General features: G+C 43.5%; 1 long non-coding RNA gene across 1 annotated transcript in view; it reads right to left on the bottom strand.

Moving 5' to 3' along the window:
- LOC117245073 overlaps positions 1 to 7,133 on the bottom strand; it is a 26,299-nt gene extending 19,166 nt beyond the window's left edge. Inside the window, exon 1 of the long non-coding RNA XR_004499267.1 lies at positions 7,058 to 7,133. This is a non-coding gene — a long non-coding RNA (uncharacterized LOC117245073). The remainder of the gene's footprint in view (positions 1 to 7,057) is intronic.
- Positions 7,134 to 7,394: the final 261 nt, after the last annotated feature.

Genomic DNA, 7,394 nt, shown 5'->3' with positions numbered 1-7,394 from the left:
ATCTCTAGGGCCCTTAACAGTCCTGGGGGATCCTTCTTAAATCCTTAGCTCAGCACTGAGCCCAAACTCCTTTCTTCTCTGAGCGTTTTCCAGGCCTGCCTCCACCAGAGCTCCACCATCCTGCAGCACCCAGGATTTGGGATGGGATACGGAGCAGGTCCTGCAGCACCCAGGATTTTGGGATGGGATATGGAGCAGGTCCTGCAGCACCCAGGATTTTGGGATGGGATATGGAGCAGGTCCTGCAGCACCCAGGATTTTGGGGCAGAGCAGGAGAGCTGCAGCAGTGCGCCCTAGAGGTGACAGACGTGGGAACATCAGGCACTTGAACGTGTGCCACGAGAGCTACAAATCCTCACAGAATTTTAATTGAAAAAAAAAAACCAACCCAACAACCCAACCCACCACCAAGCCAAGTCCCTTTACAGCAAGGGCACAGCAGCTGATTTGCATACCTTAGGGGTACATTTTATAAGCAATGGGAGGTGATTTAGCTGCGTGATTCCCATTGTTGTTAATGGGAGCTGTACAGCTAAATGATGAAGCGTTGAAAATGTGAACTCCTTAATATTTCAGTTGACTTTAATTTTTATTTTTGAGCTAACACAGTTAATTAGACGGTATTTTCTTAAGGTATGTCCTTAGCAAACTGCTATTTATGAGCTAGCTTAAAAACCCATTCTGCCAAATAGAAGCATAAACAAATATCTATCATTCCAAAAAATGCTCTACATCACATGCAAGTACTTTTAACTATGGCAATAAAAGCCTTTACTGAGTTCCTGCTATCTCTAAGATTACTCACTGTAGGCTGCTGCTAATACAGCTTTGTCCTAGGCTGGTGACATGGGTTTGGAAATCTGTGCTGGTTCCTTTAGCACAAGCAATAGTGAGGACACAGCTTTTCTACTTATTGAGCTCTTATTGCTTATTTCAGAAATCTGCGAAGTATATTGCCCTGAAATAAATTTGTGGGATTGTATTCACATTAGTAATGAGGCTGATTTAATTTTTATTTTAAATTGATGAATCAATCCCCAAACTGTGCCAGGACCCACCTTCACAGAGCTGCTTGGTTGTACTGGTATTTCACAGCCAGCTGCTCTGCAATTTCTCTTCCCCACACCAATAAAATGCCCTAAAATGAGCACGTGCTTTTGTGGATTTTGTTCTTTCCAGATCATGCTTGACTTCTGCCACTTTTGTCCTCAGTTTATTCCCATCTCCTTTCCCCCTCTCTGTTGCTGCACATTCACTCTCTCAAGACATGGATGCAATACCTCAGTTAAAGATTTTCCCCTTTTCAGTTTTTTTCTCCCTGCAGCTCAAGCATCCTTTCCTGTTTTTAAGTGATTTAATTCTCACATTTCAGTTTATCTATCCCATTTCTGGCAATAATTTACCTAAGAACGTCTCTTCCTTCCAGTTCTTTCCACTGAATTCTTTTCTTGCGACATGCTGGCATTCTCAGCTTTTAACCCAAGGACACATCAGCAGTGAACTCCACAGGGCAAAACCCAAACACTTTCAAACCTTTTTGATGAGCACTCAGCTCTGGAGTGAGGACACAAATGAAACTCCCTCTGAAACAGGTCTTTACCCCTTTTGGCAGGTGCCCAAAGTTTTAAACCCTGGTAGTTTTAACTATTACCAAATATTTCATGCACTTGGGCCCCCAAACAACAACAAATAGTTTTCTTTTGTAAGCTGCAAATAAAGATGCAAGTAAAAGAGCAAACACCACAAAACAGAGCCATGCAAAGATTTCCAGCAAGACTTCAGGCAATTGAACATGAGTTGCATTCAGCTGAGATGTCAGATCTGAAAACCATCTCAGCGTGGTGCAAATGGCCTGGTTTTTCTTTTTGATTCTTATTGCTTTAGTTTTGTTTATTCTTATGTAACCTGTCAGCAAAACTTACTCTGCTCCTGGACTGTTTGTGGTCCCCTGATATCGAGAAGGACAGCTTTGCTTCTGCTCCTGCCTGGTGCAGTTATCATATCCACCTTCATTTGCCAGGCTGGAATCCTGTGCCTGTCTGTGTGAGTGGCACTAGTCACATTCAATAACACTTTGCTCTTGCATTTAGGCCTCTCTTGCACAGCCTTTACAGGCATGTTTACATGCCTCTAACCAGAGGGATTGAGGTGGGTGCCATTAAAGCTGTGCCTGATGTGTTTGTGCAGGAGGTTTACACGGCCCAGGGGTGCTGGGTGTGGGAATGGCTGGGGCTGCAGCGCGCACGGAAGGTTACAAATCCTCGGGGAATGTTAATTGAAAAGTTACATCAAATGCACAGCAGGTGGTTGGGACCGTAATGGTAAAAATATCAGCTCAACCAGAGGCAAGTGAACTGCACAGCTGCCACTTTGGTAATTGGGGGTCCCTGCAGGGTGGTGGAGGGGCTGCTGAATTAGGAACTGGCAGGGCTGGGACATGGGGACCAAGCTCTGTCCTGGCAAAACTGCACACACAGGTGACTCACACCTCCACCTTTCCATTAGCTTCTCTTTGAGCTTTGAGGTAAAAGGGATGGGGTGGAAGTGTGGCCATAGATGCTATGGGATTTTGACATGACTCAGGGCTGTGGTTGGCCCCAGGGTATGCTCCTCCTATAAGTAAAACGGCAAACTTCCTCTTTGCAGAAGCAATCTGAATCCTTCCTTGTTGCTGCCTTCTTCCATCAGCTGGATGGCTGCCACCGTTCACTCTTCCCTCCTGGAGCTTTCCTTCCCCTATTCCCAAAAACTTTTAAAAGCAAGCTACACTTTTATATTTTGTGAACAGCAGAAAAAAAGAGCTTCCACTATTTCCTCTAAATGAAGAAGTGTCTCATTTTTGAACATGATTTAATTTTACGTAGCTTTTACCTTTCCCTCCTCTTTTGTCCCTCTGTTTTTTGACACAAAAATACTGTTTTCCACAAGGATTGTGTAGATTTACTGAGTTCAAGGACTGTGAGATTCTCTGAATCTGAAACTGCCTTGATGTGGAATAGAGGAAATAACTAAGAAACATGCCACAGCCTTTTTCCTCCCTTTCCATGCAGCTTTCCTAATAAAGCAGATGAGAGACAGATTTTGCTTACAGCATTCAGAGATGTCACAGTGGTCCTAACTCCTAACCCTCTCCCTGCTCCCCCTCCCTGCCCAGGAGCTGTAAGGAAGGACACAGGAGTCACATCAGAGGCCAGCAACACTTCCACCTGATACTGCATTCCCAGCTTGCTCTGTGCCTTCCTGTCTAAGGTGTCAGATTCCTGCTAAAAGTATTTGTAAACAAAGCCCGAGAAAACCCCTAACTTTGCCTGGAGCAGCTCAGCATGAGCATTATAGTCATGGAGTGAAAGCCCCAGAGGAGCACAGATGTAGCTGTAACCTACCCCATGGCACCGAGCTGTGAGCAGGGGGAGCAGCTCTCAGCTCCTCCGTGTGCACACACCCCACACTTTTCCTTCTCTTTATCAGTGTCTAATTGAATTCCAGTCAGCCTGAACAAAAATCCATACTTGTTGCAGGCAGTAAATAAGGATGTGTTGGAAAATGAGTATGGATGAGTTTTAGCCATGGTTTGAAAAAAGAATACACACAGAGTAACTGAATTATCGGCAAATTCTCAGGTGCTGTTTGATAGCAAACATTTTTAAGTAGCAGATCATAACAATGTCATCAAGATGGCATTTTTCAACCCAGAATTAACCCAGAAGTGGTCTAGTCAGTATTTTCTCTGTATGTGACACTCCAGTTGATAGTACTGGGTTATATTAATACAGATTTCATATAAGCATTTATAACTTTAAAAGTGTCCCTTGATAGCCTGCAGCTAGGAATACCCTGGAGATGTCTTCATAAAGGAATTCAGATATATTTGATATGAAACAGTTTAGCCTTTGTTTGGAAACAGAGGCAGGAAAACAGTCTCCTAACACCAATTACCAGAAGACTGCACCTCTTGTAGCCAGCACAGATCTGTCTCTGCATTATTGGGCTACTGACACAACACTTTTAATCAAATTTTGATTAAAATGAACTGCTTAACTTAATTACAGAATGGAAAAGAGTTTCATCATTGCCTTGATGTTTTGGGTATTCTACTCAGGTTGAATAACTTTGGGTTTGGTGGTCACTGTGCCTAGAGCTACACATAGCAGGGTTTTCCAAGTAGTTTGTGAGATTAACCATTCTTTTAGAGCTGATACCATGGAGAAGCATAAGTCCATCTCAGCTCCTTGCTGTCCCTGGGAGCCTGATGTGCTTTGGGAGAGGGTGGAGGTGGCTGCCTGCTGGGTAATGGCCTCAGCTGGGCCATTCTGGATGTGGCCCAGGGACCTCACACACTTATGGCCACCACCAGAAGCACCCACAGAGAGTGGTAAGTGTTATAGTGCAGCATAATCCACTCTTCAGCCTCAGTGAGGAAGATGGGATCACACTGCCTTCCATTCTCAGATAATAACCATTCCATGGAAGCAGTTACAAGACCTATTTACAGGGGTGATTTTAGCTGCCATCTTTAACAGGAAGGGACTGGTTCTTTGGACGGGTGGCAATTTTATGCTACTCACCCACCTCCATATCTTTTTATCTGAATGTGCACCATGTATTTATGTTTCCATTTGGATGACTTTCATGTTCTTTAGATGGCAAATGCTTTATGAAAAATGAAAAAGAAGAGGAGGAGGTTCAGGTAGAAACTGAACTGAAACCAGGTTGGGATCCTCTGATGAGTGACCCACCTAGGCCTTGTTTGCCTCTGCCTGGAAATTTGGGAGAGGTTGATGATGAGCTGTTTGTGCAACCAAGCTATGCAAACTAGTAAAAACAAGTCATGTGAGGGAGAGAGGGAACATTGACTGCTTTGACAACTGCTTTGCCATTGCTAAGGAAACTGCTCCCTTGGTAACCATGGTCAGTACATCTGTCTTATTTTATCTCCAGTTCTCATGTAGACACCATCATGGAAAGAATATTAACACAACCAAAACACAAACGTTTCAGAAAAGCATAAGGCTTCTGTTAATTTCTTCACTACAAAGTTTAAGGGAGATTCTGCTTTGGTGTTGATTATTGGCTTTGCCTTGCCTAAGATGTGCTCCTTAAATATTAACTTATGCAAAGTAACAATTTATTCTTTTGTTCTGCTTTGTACTTCTTTAAAATGTGATACTTATTTTCTTTTAGCTCTCCTAATTTACCTAATGCAATTGGACTTTACAATAGGAAAGCCTGAAGGCTGAGAAAGCTTTTGCATCTGTCAAAATAAGAGTTTATGTTCTTTTGCTAAGGAAAAAACTCTGACTTCAGCAGAATCCAACAAATGGAAGTCCCAAGCTGAAGAACAACAAACTTTTAATATGTCTCTGAACCTTTTGAGTTAGAACCACATGATATAGCAAGATCTTTCTTGACACTCTTTCTTAAATCCATTAACAAGGAAGAAAATCAGAAATGTGCACAGGAAAATCTGAGAGGAAATCCTGGATGCAGTTTTTATCACTTTTTAGTGAAATTATGATATTTGTTGATACCTGCCAGTAAATCAGATTTGAAATGTTGGTGGAAGTACACAAAATAATAAAGTTTATGTCCACAAAAATACCAAATCTATTGAAGCAAAACAAATAATCCTGGTACACAGGATGCAAAGATGCCCCTAGGCTTTCTATCCTTAGCATCAGGCACAAATAAACATCCTTTGGGCCATGTTTTGCCTCAGTTCTTAGATATTCTATGCTGAGATGTTAGAAGCAGTCAGGTTTCTCAGTAACTTTATAAGAGCAGCATTTTCCTCCTCTCATAAAGGAGGGAAAAAACAGATGAATGAGGATACAATTTACTATAAGTAAATTTGAAAGTATCTGTTCTCAAGGTGGACATGGTGACTGCATGAAACAGGGATTTCATGTCATACCATGACATAAAAATGACAAATCTGATCCTTCAACTGCCAGGACTGTGGTTTGTGGATTTACTGAGAGTAAATGTAAAGCAGCAGCAAACTCCTCTTTGGTAAGAAAAGCAACCATCCCAACTGAGGCAAAGCATTTCTCCAGCCCCGAGTCCCCTTTCCAACAGCAGGGAAATCACAGTGGTACCTCTCTGTGTACTCTGACAGCTCCCAGTAAAAGAAAAATAAAGGGATGGTTTCAACATAGTACATCAGGGAATACAGGAATACTCAGGGACTTCAGCAACTGACTGGTAGAAGATTTTGGACAGATGGATGATTTTAAGAGCAGTGTAGAGGTAGAAAACCATGGCCTCATGGGGGTGTGATCATGCTGGCATGTCACATCATTTGTGGTGGGAGTGAGCTCTGAGGGCAAAGTTACTCTCTGCTTCTTTATTTTGACTTACCCATTGATAACAATGTGATCTAGCAGTTCCTGAGCTTTGCCTAGCACAGTTCAGCATCCGTTCTTATAGCATGGATACTACAGTATCATTGACAGCAAACATTACTTACTTTCACATCAGCTATGTGTGTGTGAAACATCCTGCCTTCATGTCTGCCCTTTCAGCAGAGGTAATGCAGTGAGAACTATTGTTCTGGTAGCTAAACGCCCATTGCAGAAGCTTTGAGACGCTGGCAACACAAAAATCCTTTTACTACTCTGTCATGCAACCCGACCTTTCATTTTTACTGGAAGTCTTTGCAGTTGCTTTATTTACCCAATCCCACTTACCGTAAACAACACAGCCATTGGCACTCATGAGATGTTTGGTTTAACTATATCCAGAAGCCAGAACCAGTTGCACCACTACCACTGGTGCAAGGGAGTTGCCATGAGTCATTTCTCCTAATTCTTTCCCTCTCACGTCTCCAGCTCCAGTGGCACACCCATGAGATCTGTGTTTCACCCCCCTGCATGCAGAGCGAGGGCAGCAGCACCTCATCCTTCCCAGGAGCAGAGTGGGATTATTACACCTCTGGATATTGTCGGGGAGCAGTGAGCTCTGCACTTTCCTTAGAGAAGAAACTCCAGCAGGAGCCTCAAGCCCCATTGCCATGGTGGGGTGGAGGCCCCCCATGAGTCACAGCTCCTTTTTCCAGTACCTGAGTGAGAGGAGGAGGCAGATAGAGGCCAGGCTATAAGGCTGCATCACAGGGAGGTCAAGCTGGAAATCAGTGCGTGGTCAGGATGAGTGGGTCCATCAGCTGAAGACCAGCATCCTCCAGCTCAGCTCACAAAAAGGAGCAAATTTCCCTGGCTGAGCTTAAATGAGCTCCCAGGCCTGCTGGAGTGGGTGGAGGCACCAGGTGAGGCTGGTTAACCTCACCCCTCACCACCTGTGAGGGTTCTTAAGATTTACCAGTACCTTCAGGGCCTGAAAAATACCACAACAGCAGGAGTCAGCTAAATAAAAATATTTACCAAACTACTGAAGCCCTG

This window comes from Parus major, chromosome 12 (assembly GCF_001522545.3).
Source record: "Parus major isolate Abel chromosome 12, Parus_major1.1, whole genome shotgun sequence".
Lineage (NCBI taxonomy): Eukaryota > Metazoa > Chordata > Aves > Passeriformes > Paridae > Parus > Parus major.
The sequence above is the reverse complement of the archived record's forward strand: the minus strand, read 5'-3'. Positions and strand labels throughout refer to the sequence as shown.